Consider the following 18,040-nt stretch of genomic DNA (forward strand, 5'->3'; position numbering starts at 1 on the left):
TCCGGGAGTTGGTGATGGACAGGGAGGCCTGGCGTGCTGCGATTCATGGGGTCGCAAAGAGTTGGACACAACTGAGCGACTGAACTCAACTGAACTGAACTGAGAATAACACATCACTTAAGGCAGTTGCCTGACAAAAGAAATGCTTGTCTAAACTGAAGGACTTTCTGAAGCAATTGTCCTCCACTATTCAGTGCTGTAAAAAAAAAGGGGGGGTGATTATTTCAGATTAAAGGAAGAAGACTACAGAAACAAGGCAAATACAATGTATAATCCTTGAGTGGACCCTGGATAAAAACAAAAAAATATAAAAGGTGTCAGACAATTGGAAAATTTCACTATGAACTGTATAATAAATACTACTGTATAAAATTCAATTTCCCCAAGTGTGATAATTGTACTGCTTGTTCTTAGGTATAGTATTTCAACAGAAAGTATCATGGTGTCTGCAACTACCCTCAAATGGTTCAGAAAAAAGATCAAAAGAAAGTAAACATGGGAAAATATTGCTGCTGCTGCTAAGTCACTTCAGGCGTGTCCGACTCTGTGCGACCCCATAGACAGCGGCCCACTAGGCTCTCCCCTCTGGGATTCTCCAGGCAAGAACACTGGAGTGGGCTGCCATTTCCTTCTCCAATGCATGAAAGGGAAAAGGGAAAGTGAAGTCACTCAGTCATGCCCCACTCTTAGCGACACTATGGACTGCAGCCCACCAGGCTCCTCCGTCCATGGGATTTTCCAGGCAAGAGTACCGGAGTGGATTGCCATTGCCTTCTCGGGCAAAATATTGACCACTGTTGACTCTAGATTAGTACTATAAATTAGAATATAATGCAAGCTATAGATATAATTTTAAATATTAAATCAGCTACATTAAAAACAAAAAAGAAATTAATATTAATTTAAGTTTTAATAATATTTTATCTCATATACTCAATTAGCATTTAAAATGTACTCAACTGTTAATGAGTGCTTACATTCTTTTCCATACAAAGGCTTAAAAATCCAGTATTCATTCAACTATAGAACACCTCAACTCTTACTAGTCACATTTCAGTGCACAAGTCACACAGTGGATGCTGGCACCACTAAATTAGCACAAGATGGATGAAGGGTATATGTGTGTTCATTGATCTATACTTGCAGTTTTCTGTAGGTTTGGAATGTTTCAAGATAAAAAGTTTGAGGAAAAAGAAATAGATATTTCTAGGAAATAGAAAATAAAAACAATTTAAAATAGCACAGACGATTTCCAGGAGAATACAGAAGAAACTGTTAACAATGGTCAGCTCTGGACAGAAAACGTGAAGAGTAATTACAAGATGAAAGAGGGATGATGTTTCTTGTTGTACTCTTTCTAACGCTTTGTACAAGATTGTGACCAAACTATTACAACTTAAAATTATTCTAAAAGTAATATCTGCTTTATCTTTTTATCCAAAACCAGATGCTTATCATGTAAGCTCTGAACATCCCCAATTGAGACCAAGAGCTCCACCTACAGCGCCCGATTTCCGAAAAATTCCTTGATACAGGAAAGGAGTGTGGGTCCCATCTAAAATATAGCAATTACGTTTAGAAATTTCTTCTGGTGATGTTTCCGTCTTTATTCATTAAGTCATTTTAATCTTCCTGTATGAGTATTAGTAAATAATTTTTGACAAATTTTATCAAGAATGTAAACTCCATTTCTGAATTGTTGAAAACAAGAACACATCCTAAAGTCTACTGTGATGGACGAAGGCTGTAATTCACAGCGGCGCCGGATGTTGCGAGCAAGTTCATTGCAAATTTATATCTGTTTTACTTAAGCCTCCTTCCATCTTGCAGCGGAGCGGGGTCTCTAGGGTTACATCAGTCCAACTGAACGGTCGGCACTTTCAAAGCTGAGTTACACGCTCCTTCATGAGCCTTCTGCTCCTGTTTCATGAGGGATTCTGAACTGAGGCTGGGCCGGAAGGTTTCTTGATTCCTTCGGTAATTGCATCATTCCCTGGCCTTTTCTCGACATAAGAAGTGAAGCGACTGCCCAGATAATAGCAGTTTGAAAAATAGGAGGCATTGGAAGCGCAGAGCAAAACGGTTCACTTGGACCCGAGCGCACAGGCCCGGGTTTCTCACTAAGCAAGACATGCGCAGCCGTCCTAGCTTCGTCAATCTGACTCCCCAGTAAATAAAACAGTCGCGTCCTAAAAGGCCACGAAGCCCTTCACTGTCCACGTTTACCCCGCATGTGCTCTATGCCAAGGTCGTGTGCAGGGTTGCACCGAGCTCTATACCGGGAAACGCTCTCCGCCCGCGGCAATCAAACGTTCGATTTCGTATAAAGCGAAGTGGGATTTTAACAACTGCGTGAGAAGGAAGGACAGAAAGACACATACCGAAAGAGATTAGATTTAGAAGGAGCAGCTAAATGACTGAGAAAATAATAAAGCAAATACAAGGTTCTGGACAGTACTTTTAACATTTTCCAGGTATAGATATTTACACATCACGTAATTCGGATACAATCCCAGGACGTCTTTTGCACCGTGGCAGTCAGAAGAGGATTCGATTTGGAGTCTCCAGCCTTGGGAGCCGTCGCGGAGCTAGCCGGAGAGCGCCGAGAATTTGCCGGAGTTTCAGTCTGAAATCCGAAACCGGAAAGAAGTAGGCAGGGTTTAAAGTCAACAATCTTTCCCGCCATTGGTCCAGTTTACGTAGAGACTTTTAAAGAACCAAATACTGCCGGAGAGAAGACTAAGTTAAGTTCCCTGGTGGTCTAGTGGTTAGGATTCGGCGCTCTCACCGCCGCGGCCCGGGTTCGATTCCCGGTCAGGGAAGTAAGTGTTTTCTTACTTGCAGTTGAGTTACTGTTTTTTTCCCCCCCCATTATTGCTGTTTCGAGTTACTGATTTCTCTCCCACTATAGCTGTTACCGATATTTTTTCCATTATAAAAATTCAATCCATTTCTTTTTTAATATTATTAAACCTGAGACTTAAAATACACCATACCTTTTAACAGATAATTGCAATCAAACAACAAAGTGATCTCTGATTCTAAAATACTCTAAACACAACTTAAGCCACTTATAAAATTGCATTTTCCAGCTTTGGAAGACAATTTGGATGTGTATACAAACATTAATTTATTGAGCCTTGTTCATTTGGAGTTTCCTTTGACTAAGAGGAGGAGGAAAATTATTTTAGGAGGGATTCTATCTATTATACATCATACTAAGAGTCACGTTTCATATATTTGGATTACGTGTTTTGTAGATTGCATATAGCTGAACTGTTCTTATCCTGTTCTCCTTTATGAATCTAAGATCTTTTTTGAGGTGTGTTGTTGGTTAATTACCAAATAATTGTTTTATATTTTTCTCTTACCATTCTGCTGCTGCTGCTAAGTCGCTTCAGTCGTGTCCAACTCTGTGCGACCCCGTGGACTGCTGCCTACCAGGCTCCTCCGTCCATGGGATTTTCCAATCAAGAGTACTGGAGTGGGTTATATTTTAACTTTTCTCAAAGACATTCACACAAATATGACAAATTTCTTGCATCCAGTGTGTCAGTTCCCTATACATTTATCATATAGGCAAAGAAAGACTCGGGGTTCCTCAAAAGAAAATATGGAAATGTTGGCATCGAAAAGAAGATTAAAATGGTGCTATTAATATATAGACATTACATTTTTTTAATCTAGAAATTTCAAAATCATTCTAACCTTTGCTATTTTTTAAGCTACTGTGTTTGTTTTTTTAACCATATCATGTTAAGCCTGAAATTTCACAGTAGCATAGAAATAGAGCTTGATTACAGCTCCTATGGCTTTGCCTTCAGTTCAGTTCAGTTCAGTTCAGTTCAGTCGCTCAGTCGTGTCCGACTCTGCGATCCCATGAATCGCAGCCCGCCAGGCCTCCCTGTCCATCACCAACTCCCAGAGTTCACTCAGACTCAACTGTCCATCGAGTCGGTGATGCCATCCAGCCATCTCACCCTCTGTCGTCCCCTTCTCCTCCTGCCCCCAATCCCTTCCAGCATCAGTCTTTTCCAATGAGTTAACTTTTCGCATGAGGTGGCCAAAGTACTGGAGTTTCATGGCTTTGTCTTACTTACCTTTAATCTGTGCTGAGACTGGTTTGGAAGAGGAAAATGTGTGGCCCAGGGGTTGGAAAAAGCAGAAGGGTTTAAGGAGTGTTTCATGTAGGATTTAAGACACAAATATATTTGTTATTATTGTTGCCATTAACAACAACAACAACAACAACAAGCGCCATTTCTCAATAGTTTACTATGTGGTGTGGCTCACTGGTAGAGAACCCAGCTTTCAATGCAGAAGACACAGGTTCCATCCCTGGGTAGGGAAGATTGCCTGGACAGGGAAATGGCAACCCACTCCAGTATTCTTGCCTGGGAAATCTCGTGGATAGAGGAGCCTGGCAAGCTATAGTCCATGGGGTCGCAAAAGAGTGGGACAGGACTTAGTGACTAAACAACAGCAAAGGTACTTCAAATAATTGAAGCACATGGTGAGGAAAGGGAGAAGGAAGTGGCTATGAGAACGAAAACAGAACTGGAAACTGGTTAACCAAATAACCTAGAGGATCTGGAAAGCCTGAGAAAGGGCGCATTTAACCTTAGGAGGTCCCAAGCCTGGCATCTACACCAAGGGTGGCTGCACCAGGCTGGCCATAGCAGGGCACCTCTGCCAGGGAACAGTGCAGGTCCAGGTCAGGCAGGTTAGTGGAGCCACATTATGGAGGACCTGAAGACAAGCTACAGAGTCACAAAGGGAATGCACCAAGCCTAGGTAACTTGATAGGACAGAAAAGCTGACGAATAATAGGGAAGCAGCAGCAATGGCTCTGGAAGTTGTGTTCTGTGTGGTTAATAAAGTTGGAGAGGCCTGCCATGTGATTAGGAAGTTGAGGCCGGCAAACAGACTCAGGAGAGAAGTCAGTCCAGTTTGATCCCAACAGAGGCAGCACAGCTAAACAGTGGTTGGAAAAACAGGATGGCACTTAGGAAGGTAAGGGATTTGGGAGCTATTAGCTTAGAAGTTTGAGAAGATGTGGGCTCTCTTTTCAAAAAGACAGTCTATAAAAAGGACAGAAGGCCAAGGAAAGAACCAAGTGAAAATATATTATAGGAGAATGGGAAGAAGTAGAATAACTATGAAGGAACAGCAGAGGAGCAGTAAGAGAGTTTATAAGCAGATCAGAAAAATTTAAGAAGGAAGCAGCAATGAAGAGAATAGGATATTGCAGAAAGGTTGGAAACATCAAGGAGAATTATCAAGGAAATTAAGCAAAGCTGGGTGGTGAGACATGGCTTCTGGGTGCTGCATAGACCAGCGGAAGCCAGACCACAGGAAGTAAGTCTGTCTAGGAGGCCATAGCTTTAAATGGGCTTTCCAGGTGACACTAGTGGTAAAGAACCTGCCTGGCAATGCAGGAAACTAAGAGACACAAGTTCGATCCCTGGGTTGGGAAGATCCTTTGGAGAAGGGTGGGGCAATCCGCTCCATTATTCTTGCCTGGAGAATCCCATGGACGGAGGAACCTGGTGGGCTACAGCCCATAGGGTCGCAAAAAGTCCGACCCAACAGAAGCGACTGGCACACGCATGCAGCACGTGCTGAAGGTCTGAGCTAGTGTTAGAAAGAGACAGCACACCTGTCAACGACTAGATGTCACAGAAGAGCGAATACCGAGAAGACAGAGAGATCTTAGGAAAGCACAGAAAGCGCTCCTGTTCAGGAGCCAGAGACTGAATTAATCTCGTCTGTCAATAGCAGCTGAGTTATCTTGATTATTCCCTGGTGGCTCAGATGGTAAAGCATCCCTGCAATGCAGGAGACCCAGGTTCAAGCCCTGGGTTGGGAAGATCCCCTGGAGAAGGAAATGGCAACCCACTCCAGTATTCTTGTCTGGAAAATTCCACGGACAGAGGAGCCTGGTGGGCTACAGCCTATGGGGTTGCAGAGTTGGACACGACCGGGCGACTTATAAACTCGCTTACTGCTCCTTTGCTGTTTCCTTCATAGTTATTGTACTTCTTCCCTTTCTCCTGCAATATATTTTCACTCACTCACTCTACCTTGGGAGAGTGACTCGGCTTCTCTGAGCCTCTGGATCTTTACCTGCACAATGGAGTTGCTATTAGCTCCCATGCATGCTTCACAGAGTTATTGCCATCCATTCATTCATTGGTTTAGCAAGCACTTATGGAATTTTCACTCCGCGTCAGTCACTGTTCTAGGCACAGACAAGAAAGGGCAATAAGACTCTAACAAAGTTCAGTAGGAATCAAGGAGAAAGTGACTAAGGTTTTGATTATGGCCTATTAACTTGGAGGCTTCCCTAGTGGCTCAGAGGTTAAAGCGTCTGCCGCCAATGCGGGAGACCCGGGTTCGATCCCTGGAGAATCCCATGGACGGAGAAGCCTGGTAGGCTGCAGTTCAGGGGGTCGCAAAGAGTCAGCACGACTGAGCAACTTCACTTTCACTTATTAACTTGGAAAGGGTGCTGATTTGGATCGAGGCACAGCAAGAAGTCAAGTTGCCGTTCAGTTCAGTTCAGTCGCTCAGTCGTGTTCGACTCCTTGAGACCCCATGAATCGCAGCACGCCAGGCCTCCCTGTCCGTCACCAACTCCCGGAGTTCACTCAGACTCACGTCCATCGAGTCGGTGATGCCATCCAGCCATCTCATCCTCGGTCGTCCCCTTCTTCTCCTGCCCCCAATCCCTCCCAGGATCAAAGTCTCTTCCAATGAGTCAACTCTTCGCATGAGGTGGCCAAAGTACTGACGTTTCAGCTTTAGCATCATTCCTTCCAAAGAAATCCCAGGGTTGATCTCCTTCAGAATGGACTGGTTGGATCTCCTTGCAGTCCAAGGGACTCTCAAGAGTCTTCTCCAACACCACAGTTCAAAAGCATCAATTCTTCGGCGCTCAAGTTGCCTTTAGGCTAGGACTAAAGAGAGGTCTTCAAGTGAAGCTGTCCTGAAGGTAGGTTGACATTTTTTTGACTAATGATAGATTCAGAGGAGACTCGGCTTTGAAGTGAGAATGAAATCCTCATGAATGGAGATGCACATCAAGAGATTGAATGCAGCAGAAAAGAAGAGCTGAGGTTTGCAGAACTAGCTAGGGGAGAATAAAAGAGGAAAGTCTGAAGGAGCAGAGTCAGGATAAATTAGGGTGAAGAAAGTCAAAGAAGAAAGACCCTGGAGATTGTAGGGTAGTCATTGATAGCAACAGCACATTTCTCTTGCTTGGTTTATTTTTTAATGGAATTTTATTTTCTTTGATTATGGTTAGAATCATTTTAATTGCATTTTATCTATTTTATTGTCATTTGTGTCAGTTTTTCTAAATGATATTGTGACTTAGACACAAAAATATCACATATTTACAACAGCCAAGATATGGAAGCAGCCTAGATCCATTCACTGACAGATGAATGGATAAAGAAGATGTAGTACTTATATACAATGGAATATTACTCAGCCATAAAAAGGAAAAAATTTTGAGTCAGCTGCAGTGAGGTGGATGAACCTGAAGCCTCATATACAGAGTAAAGTACGTTAGAAAGAGCAGAACAAGTATCGGATATTAACACATATATATGGATCTTGAAAAATGATACTGATGAACCTAGTAGAGAAGACTTGTGGACACAGGATGGGAAGGTGAGGGTGGCGAGAACTGAGAAAGCAGCATTGACACATATATACTGCTGCTGCTGCTGCTGCTAAGTCGCTTCAGTCATGTCCGACTCTGTGCGACTCCAGAGACGGCAGCTCACCAGGCTCCCCCATCCCTGGGATTCTCCAGGCAAGAACACTGGAGTGGGTTGCCATTTCCTTCTCCAACGCATGGAAGTGAAAAGTGAAAGTGAAGTCGCTCAGTTGTGTCCTCCATCCATGGGATTTTCCATGCAAGAGTACTGGAGGTGCCATTGCTACCAGGTATAAAACAGTGGAAAGTTGCTGTATTAATACAAGGAGCTTGCTTGGCGCTCTGTGATGAACTTGAGGGTGGGATGTAAGGAAGGAAGGGAGGCTCAAGAGGAAGGGGATATATTTATAATTATGACTGATTCACACTGTCATATGCCAGAAATCAACACAACATTGTAAAGCAATTTTCCACCAACTGAAAAATAAAAAGCACACAACCTACACATAGCACAACGTTGCTGCTTTGTAGAGACAGTTTACTTCATTTCTTGCTTTTTGAAGAGTGGGGAAAAGCTGAAGGACTGTCTGCAGAAATACTCCACGTATGAAGAGGTTTCTTAAGGGCAAAGGAATAGAAATTAGTTAATACAGCAAGGGTTATTTGCTGTATACCAAAAGATGTATTTCTGTCAATTTGCTTTATTTAAATAATCATCATTTACCCAAAGATGGACTTTGGCTTGGGCTGACAAGTTCTAAAATTATAAGGACGTCTGAAAGTAACCAAGGGTGTGGGGGCGGCAGGGAGGAGGGACTTTCAACAGCATCTAGTACAGTGCCTGACATATGGTTGGTGGTAAATGAATGAATGAACCAATCAGTTGAGCCAAGAAGTAGGTTGCTAGGTCTTCACTTAAAACCTAACCTCTTATAATACGGCTTTTTATGAATCACACCTTTATATTTCCACTGAGAGCAGAAAGTAGAAAAAGAATTCAACTGAGTCATCCTGAATAATGGCTCTCGCTCCTGTGTTCTTTCAGATGATTTCTAAATTATTCCTATGAATTTCTATGACATATTTAACACAACAGTGCGTTTAATAATTTGCTACTATTTTGTGTTAGTTATGGTTTTGAACGCTGAACTAAGCACTTTATCTACAATATTAGAATCAATTCTTATAATAATCCTTGGTTTGTAGTTTAGGAAATTTAGAAAGTTTGTAACTTAAAGTCCACAACTATGTCAGGGAACCAGGATTCCAACCTGGATTTGCCCAGCCTAAGTCGTGTATTCTTTAAGATTCTCTAGTGACAACTGATTTTCTGGTCATACTATGGAGTGTTCTTTAGAGCAGTCTTTACAAATAGAGTGGTTCATGGGGGGTGTTCCACAGAAAGAAAAAAGAAAGTATTTGATATTTAAGGTTCTCTTTCAAATGTATAATTGAACTCTACATATTACAACTTTAGTTAGAGTCAACCCTAGCAGCTGCTTACTGGAAGTTCCCAAATTCTTAAAAACTTGGGGAAATCTTATCAAGAAATAAGTTTAATAGAAAACGCAGGATACTTGCAGTTTTTGAATAAACATGCTGATTTGTGAAAGTGCTTTTTTCTTCAGTTTAATTTTCATTTAATTAAAACTAATCTTTGCCACATTGCCATGTAGATCACTATTATTGACTTAAATAAAAATGGTGTTTTTTTTTTTTCATTTTCCTCCTTTATTGAGTAGGCTACAGAAAAAAATGTTTTTACATTAGTTACATAAAACAAAAGCAATTTGTTTCAACTATGGACACACTTGATCAATTATTTTTTCTGCTCATTACATTCTCTCAATTTTTATAATATATAACAATAATATATAGTACTTCCAATAATTTGCTATTGTTCTGTGTAAGTTATGACTTTGTAAATTCCTTGAAGTCAGAGTTCATAAAACATACTTCTTCTGTCTTATAAAGTGATAATCACAGAATTATGCTTCAAATTATTGTTGTTTCTTGATCTTGATAATTAGTTAGGTCCCTGAAGGCAATGAAGTGATAGGAGCTTCATGAGGACAGGCTCTATGTCATCAGTTCAGTTCAGTTGCTCAGTCATGTCCAGCTCTTTGCAACCCCATGAACTGCAGCACACAAGTCTTCCCTGTCCATCAACAACTCCCAGAGCCTAAACTCACGTCCATGGAGTCGGTAATGCCATCCAACCATCTCATCCTCTGTCGTCCCCTTTTCCTCCCGCCTTCCACCTTAACCAGCATCAGGCTTTTGCGATGAATCGGCTCTTCCCATCTGGTGGCCAAAGTACTAGAGTTTCAGCTTCAGCATCAGTCCTTCCAATGAATATTCAGGACTGATTGATTTCCTTTAAAACTGACTGATTATATCTCCTTGCTGTCCAAGGGACTCTCAAGAGTCTTCAGCAACACCATAGTTCAAAAGCATCAGCTTTTTGAACTTTTTGAACTTCGGCACTCAAGCTTTCTTTACAGTCCAACTCTCACATCCATACATGACTACGGGAAAAACCATAGCTTTGACTAGATGAACCTTTGTTGACAAAGTAATGTCTCTGCTTTTTAATATGCTGTCTAGGTTGGTCATAGCTTTTCTTCCAAGGAGCATGTGTCTTTTAATTTTAAGGCTTCACTTGCCATCTGCAGTGATTTTGGAGCCCCCCAAAATAAAGTCTGTCACTGTTTCCATTGTTTCCCCATCTATTTGCCATGAAGTGATGGGGACCAGATGCCATGATCTTAGTTTTCTGAATGTTGAGTTTTAAGCCAGCTTTCTCACTCTCCTCTTTCACTTTCATCAAGAGGCTCTTCAGTTCTTCTTCGCCTTCTGCCATAAGGGTGGTGTCATCTGCATATCTGAGGTTACTATGATATTTCTCCCCACAATCTTGATTCCAGCTTGTGCTTCCTCCAGCCCAGCATTTCTCATGATGTACTCTGCATATAAGTTAAATTAGCAGGGTGACAATATTCAGCCTTGACGTACTCCTTTCCCTATTTGGAACCAGTCTGTTGTTCCATGTCCAGTTCTGATTGTTCCTTCTTGACTTGCATATAGATTTCTCAGGAGGCAGGTCAGGTGGTCTGGTATTCCCATCTCTTGGAGAATTTTCCACAGTTTATGGTGATCCACACAGTCAAAGACTTTGGCATAGTCAATAAAGCAAAAGTAGATGTTTTTTTGGAACTCTCTTCCTTTTTCAATGACCCAGCCCCTATTGGCAATTTGATCTCTGGCTCCTCTGCCCTTTCTAAATCCAGCTTGAACATCAGGAAGTTCATGGTTCACGTACTGCTGAAGCCTGGCTTGGAGAATTTTGAGCATTACTTTACTAGCGTGTGAGATAAGTGCAATTGAGGGGTAGTTTGAACATTCTTTGGCATTGCCTGTCTTTGGGACTGGAATGAAAACTGATTTTTCTAGTCCTGTGGCCACTGCTGAATTTTCCAAATTTGCTGGCATATTGAGTGCAGCACTTTCACAGCATTATCTTTTAGGATTTGAAATAGCTCAACTGGAATTCCATCACCTCCACTAGCTTTGTTCGTAGTGATGCTTTCTAAGGCCCACTTGACTTTGCATTCTAGGATGTCTAGCTCTGGGTGAGTGATCACACCATCGTGGTTATCTGGGTTGTGAAGATCTTTTTTGTATAGTTCTTCTGGGTATTCTTGCCACCTCTTCTTAATATCTTCTGCTTCTGTTAGGTCCATTATTCTGTCCTTTATTGTGCTCATCTTTGCATGAAATGTTCCCTTGGTATCTCTAATTTTCTTGAAGAGATCTCTAGTCTTTCCCATTCTATTGTTTTCCTCTATTTCTTTGCACTGATCACTGAGGAAAGCTTTATCTCTCCTTGCTATTCTTTGGAAATTTGCATCCAAATGGGTATATCTTTCTTTTTCTCCTTTGCCTTTAGCTTCTCTTCTTTTCTCAGGTATTTGTTAAGGCCTCCTCAGAGAGCCATTTTGCCTTTTTGCATTTCTTTTTCCTGGGGATGGTCTTGATCACTGCCTCTTGTACAATGTCACGATCCTTCATCCATAGTTCTTCAGGCACTCTGTCTATCGGATCTAATCCCTTGAATCTATTTGTCATTTCCACTGTATAATAATTAAGGGATTTGATTTAGGTCATATCTGGTCTAGTGATTTTCCATATTTTATTCAACTTAAGTCTGAATTTGGCAATAAGGATTTCATGATCTGAGCCACAGTCAGCTCCTGGTATTGTTTTTGCTGACTGTATAGAGCTTCTCCATCTTTGGCTGCAAAGAATACAATCAATCCGATTTCGGTATTGACCATCTGGTATACGTGTAGAGTCTATGTGTAGAGTCTGCTCCTGTGTTGTTGGAAGAGGGTGTTTCCTATGACCAGTGCATTCTCTTAGCAAAATTCTGTTAGCCTTTGCCCTGCTTTGTTTTGTACTCCAAGGCCAAATTTGCCTGTTATTTGAGGTATCTCTTGACTTCCTACTTTTGCATTCCAGTTCCCTACAACGAAGAGGACATCTTTTTTGGGTATTAGTTCTAAAAGGTTTTGTAGGTCTTCATAGAACTGTTCAACTTCAGCTTCTTCAGCATTACTGGTTGGAGCATAGACTTGGATTATCATAGTCATCTTTGTATCCTCTAAACAATGGCAGTACTTGGCACATAGTAGCAATTAAAATGATTCTTGAGTGGATAAATTAGAGAAAAATCAGAGGCAAAAAATCAGAACTGGCACTTTTCAGAAGAAACATGGGTCATCAATAAACCTTTGAAAAGAGGATGGCCTTCTTGTGTCATCAAGAAATGCAAATTAAAACAAAAGAGATTCAGTTGATACCCATAAAGTATAAAAACTGGAGAAAAACCTAACAATATTAAGTGCTTTTAAAGACGTTGAACTGAAACGTGTATACACGGGTGGCAGGAGTATAAATTTGTGCAATAAAATAAGTGAAAAATAATTTATTATCTAGTAAAGTTGGAGGTTCTCATACCTAGCAATTCAAACCCCTGGGAGAAATCTTCATGTGAGCACCAGAGGATACATACTAGAATGTTCACAGTGGCACCATCATAATAGACCCAAACTGGAAGCAAGTTAGATATCCATCAAGAGCAGAAAAACTAGTTATGCAGCAGCATGGATGAGAGAGGAGTTTGGGGGAGAATGGATACATGTGTATGTATGGCTGAATTCCTTTGGCATACATACCTGAAACTATCACATTGTTAATCGCCTATGCTCCAACAGAAACTGCAACAATATTGTTCATCGCTCTACTCCAGTAGAAAAGAAAAAGGTCAAAAAAAGAGTGCAGCATCTAGATATATTGTGGCAAAGTCATTCAATGAAATACTACAGAAGAGTGAAAACAAATGAGTCACAGCCTCTCTCATCAACATGATGGACTGCAGAAAAATACTGTATAATTCCAAAGCCAAGTCCAATACAGAATGGTATCATTTCATATGGAGTTTTAAATGCTAAACGAAAACTATTGTTTAGTGATATGCATATACACGTGTGCTCAGTCGTCCAGTTGAGGCCGACTCGTCCTCACTCCATGGACTGTAGCCCAGCAGGCTCCTCTGTCCATGGGATTTCCCAGGCAAAAATACTAGAGTCGGTGCCATTTCCTTTTCCGGGAGATCTTCCCCACCCAGGGTTCGAACCCAGGTCTCCTGCCCCGCAGCAGACTCTTTACCATCTGGCCACCAGCGAAGCCCCATTGATAGGTACACGGATGGTAAACGATACATAAAAACAAGGTAGTGGGTATTTCTGGTTAATGGCGAAAAGAGAGAGGATTCAGTGAGGGGCACACAGGAGTCAGAATTCTAAGTACTGGCAGTGCTGATCTGGTGGCGAGTACACAAGTATTAATTCTCATTTGATTATTTATAACACACATATGTTACACTTTTTTTTCTGTCAGCTCAATATTTAATTAAAAGAAAAAGGAATGAATGATACTATTAGAATAAAGTCTTTGGGATAATGATATGCAAGCAATATTTATTTGACCAAAAATTCCACTCCTCTCTGCTGCTGTAGTTTTAATGGTTTTTTTTTTTTTTTTTTTTTTGGTCAAGTAAGTATTAATAGAAAAGTTCTGGGAAGATTGAAAATTATAAATGTGAAAATAAACCACAAGGTGGCGCCCTAGCCTCATGTGTTTCATTCAGACATTTAATCCAAGTAACCGTCTAGTCAAGGCTATGGTTTTTCCTGTGGTCATGTATGGATGTGAGAGTTGGATTGTGAAGAAAGCTGAGCATCAAAGAATTGATGCTTTTGAACTGTGGTGTTGGAGAAGACTCTTGTGAGTACCTTGGACTGCAAGGAGATCCAACTAGTCCATTCTGAAGGAGATCAGTCCTGGGTGTTCCATTGGAAGGACTGATGTTGAAGCTGAAACTCCAGTACTTTGGCCACCTCATGCGAAGAGTTGACTCATTGGAAAAGACTCTGATGCTGCAAGGGATTGGGGGCAGGAGGAGAAGGGGACGACAGAGGATGAGATGGCTGGATGGCATCACCAACTAGATGGACGTGAGTTTGAGTGAACTCCAGGAGTTGGTGATGTACAAGGAGGCCTGGCGTGCTGTGGTTCATGGGGTCACAAAGAGTTGGACACGACTGAGCGACTGAACTGAACTGAACCCATACTTGGCTCAGGTGGTAAAGAATCTGTCTGCACTGTGGGAGGAGCCTGGCAGCTATAGTCCATGAGGTCGCAAAAGAGTCGGACACAAAAGTCGGACACGACTGAGCAGCTAGCACAAACACACACACCCCATAGTTACTTTGAGAATTTTCAGTTCAGTCGCTCAGGAGTGTCCAACTCTTTGCAACCCCATGGACTGCAGTACTCCAGGCATCCCTCTCTGTCACCAACTCCCAGAGTTTACTCAAACTCATGTCCATTGAGTCAGTGATGCCATCCAACCATCTCATCCTCTGTCATCCCCTTCTCCTTCCATGTTCAATCTTTCCCAACATCAGGGTCTTTTCAAATGAGTCAGTTCTTTGCATCAGGTGGCCAAAGTATTGGAGTTGCAGCTTCAACATCAGTCCTTCCAATGAACACTCAGGACTGGTTGGATCTCCTTGCAGTCCAAGGGACTCTCAAGAGTCTTCTCCAATACCACAGTTCAAAAGCATCAATTCTTCAGTGCTCAGCTTTCTTTACAATCCAACTCTCACATCCATATATGACTATTGGAAAAATCATAGCCTTGACTAAATGGACCTTTGTTGGAAAAGTAATGTCTCTGCTTTTTAATATGCTATCTAGGTTGGTCATAACTTTCCTTCCAAGGAGTAAGCATCTTTTAATTTCATGGCTGCAGTCACCATCCACAGTGATTTTGGAGCCCAAGAATATAAAGTCAGCCACTGCTTCCACTGTTTCCCCATCTATTTGCACGAAGTGATGGGACCAGATGCCACAATCTTTGTTTTCTGAATGTTGAGCTTTAAGCCAACTTTTCCACTCTCCCTTTCACTTTCATCAAGAGGCTCTTTAGTTCTTCTTGGCTTTCTGCCTTAAGGGTGGTGTTATCTGCATATCTGAGGTTATTGATATTTCTCCCAGCAATCCTGATTCCGGCTTGCACTTCATCCAGCCCAGTGTTTCTCATGATGTACTCTGCATAGAAGTTAAATAAGCAGGGTGACAATATACAGCCTCGATGTACTCCTTTCCCTATTTGGAACCAGTTGAGAATGTTGGACCTGGTCTAAATCTAGTTTATTATATTCATAAGGAACAATAGAAAGTTCTTTTTCTTTTAGCATCTTTCATCTCGCTTCATCAAATATGCTTGATTTTACCTGCATATATATTGCGCTATCCGATTAAAGTTTGGGGAAAACAATTCAGATAAACTCAATGCAACAAGAATGCACATCTAGCATATGACATTTATTCACTCAGTCACGCATTTGTGTATTCAGTCATTCATTCAATGTGACACATAGTTTTTGAGCTTCTCTTCTGCCCCAGACACAGGGCAAAGAGGCCCTGGAAACTTGATGGTGAACAAAACATGTTTGTGCTCAGTTGTTTAGTCGTGTCTGACTCTTTTCAACCCCATGAATGTAGTCCACCAGACTCCTCTCTCCATGGGATTTTCCAGGCAAGAATAGTGGAGTGGGTTACCATTCCCTTCTCCAGGGGATCTTCCTGATCCAGGGATCGAACTAGCATCTTCTGCATTGGCAGGCGGATTCTTTACCACTGTGCTACCTGGGAACATAGTCACTACTGTTTGCTTTCCGTGTAGTGGTGGAGATAGAGTAATCATACAGTAACAAATTTAAATCGCAACTCATACACTCAGTGAAGGAGAAGTATGTGGTTCAAGCCATTCCACAATACGGTTTTGAACCAACTGGAGATGTTAGAGGAGTGATCCATCTCTCAAGGTTTGAAAAGTAAGATAAGTTACCTAGGTAAGAAGGAGAGAAAAGAACATTCTTTTAGAAGGAATATGTACAAGACCTTGTAGCAGGGGAGAGCAATGAGAAAAGGGCTGGGAAAAAGGCAGATGGCTGGGTGGTGAGTCGGAAGCAGCAGAGTCGGGGTGTGTGTGTGTTTGCTAAATCGCGCCAGTCACGTCCGACTCTTTTCGACCCTATGGACCGTGACTCGCCAGGCTCCTCTGTCCATGAGATTCTCCAGGCAAGAATACTGGAGTGGGTTGCCATGCCCTGCTCCAGAGAGAGGTAAGGAGAGGTTTAAAAAGTGGGCTGGCGTCATATCTTACATGGCCTCCTGGCCTGAGGTTAAGGATTTTGTCTTCATTCTGAGAGCAACAGGAAGGCACAGAAAAGAGGGTGCAAGCAGCTCAAAGCCCCTGCCCAGTTACTGGTGAGATAGCTTCATCAGTGTGTATGACAGATTCTGCCTTAAGTGCTAGACGGTGGCACTACTCTGTTCACCTATGCGTGATTAGTTTTTCTATAGTGAAGGATGTTATTTATTTACTTTTAGGCCATGCTGCATGTGAGATCTTAGTTACCCAACCAGGGATGGAACCTGTGCCCCCCGCATTGGGAGCATGGAGTCTTAACCACTGAACTGCCAGGGAAGTCCCCTCATGAAAAGACAGTAATATAATTTCAATCTCAGCTGTGTTAGAGTTCAGATTTTTCTTTTAAAGAAACATGACTCTATCATATGTGTTTTGAATCAAACTAGAAACCACTGCTTTTGAAGACAGGAAATGTAAGGTGTACTTCTTAACAAATAAATAGGCTGATTTTGCATATCCACAACAGAATAAAAACCTTTGGCACCTAAAATATAAAAGGTATGAAAGAAAAGGTTTAGTTTATGATCATGTGTTAGAAATCAGGAAACCTGGGTTCCATGACTGTGGGAAAAATTCTCTAACTTGGCTGAGTGTCTGTATTTTTCACCCGGTAAATGAAGCACTGGTCTAAATTATGTTCTTCTAAGTCTGAAATTCTATCCATCTGTAAATACATTCAAAAAGAAATATGTACACGCCACTAATTTAATGTAAAGAGAATAGGTCTTGCTGGCCTACCTGGGCACATATTTGAATAAACTTGTGTGAATTGGACCAACTGAGACTTATTCTAGATCTTAAGACACTTTCAACAAACTAAGTTTGAATGAGCAACACTACTGTTTATTGATAGCATGCCATGTGCCAGGTCTTTCGAACATTATTTCATTTAATCCTCAGAAAATCCTTGTGAGATAGGTGTTTCTTTCTTGGTGGGGCAGGGTGGGGGCGGGGGGGGCATTGCACACAGCATACAGGATCTTAGTTTCCCCACCAGGGACTGAACCCACTCCCTGGAGTGGAATTACCAAGTTTTAACCACTGGACTGCCAGGGAAGCCCCAGGTGCTGCTTTCTAAATCTCATTTTACTGATGAGAAAAAGCTGACCCAGATACACTCATTTGTCCAAAGTCACACAGTCAATACATCTCAAGATCTGACTTCAGAATTTGTCCTTTTAGTCATTATACTATGTGTTCTACTCACTGAAGAGGTGAGATTTTATAAATGACTTACCAATATTGAGTAGAATAGACAGAAACTGACTAGTATTATAAATATGGATTTCAAGTTATGTATAAGTGATCTGAGTAAGTACCAACATTTTTAATAAGCTACCACATCTTAACACTGCTTACCTGACTTAACTAGTTAAACATATGGTAAACTGGATCGTGTTGTGGAGTGGCACTGTCATTCAGCGTATATGTTAATATGTCTTTCCTGTATCAACAGGGTATATGCCTACAGAATTAAACCCCTATGCTGTCCATTTAAACTTCCCAGGTGGCGCTACGGTAAAGAAGCC

At 41.6% G+C, this 18,040-nt stretch overlaps 1 long non-coding RNA gene and 1 other non-coding gene across 2 annotated transcripts; one reads left to right on the plus strand and one right to left on the minus strand.

Moving 5' to 3' along the window:
- Positions 1-891: 891 nt before the first annotated feature.
- On the minus strand, positions 892-2,648 carry LOC138445235 (uncharacterized). Its single transcript, XR_011258764.1, has 2 exons — positions 2,459-2,648; positions 892-2,348 (listed from the first exon to the last, which is right to left on the minus strand). It is a non-coding gene; the product is annotated as an uncharacterized lncRNA (long non-coding RNA).
- Positions 2,649-2,750: 102 nt separating this feature from the next.
- On the plus strand, positions 2,751-2,822 carry TRNAE-CUC (transfer RNA glutamic acid (anticodon CUC)). The gene has a single exon. It is a non-coding gene; the product is annotated as a tRNA-Glu (tRNA).
- The last annotated feature ends 15,218 nt before the right edge of the window (positions 2,823-18,040 follow it).

Source organism: Ovis canadensis, chromosome 8 (assembly GCF_042477335.2).
Source record: "Ovis canadensis isolate MfBH-ARS-UI-01 breed Bighorn chromosome 8, ARS-UI_OviCan_v2, whole genome shotgun sequence".
NCBI classification, from domain to species: domain Eukaryota; kingdom Metazoa; phylum Chordata; class Mammalia; order Artiodactyla; family Bovidae; genus Ovis; species Ovis canadensis.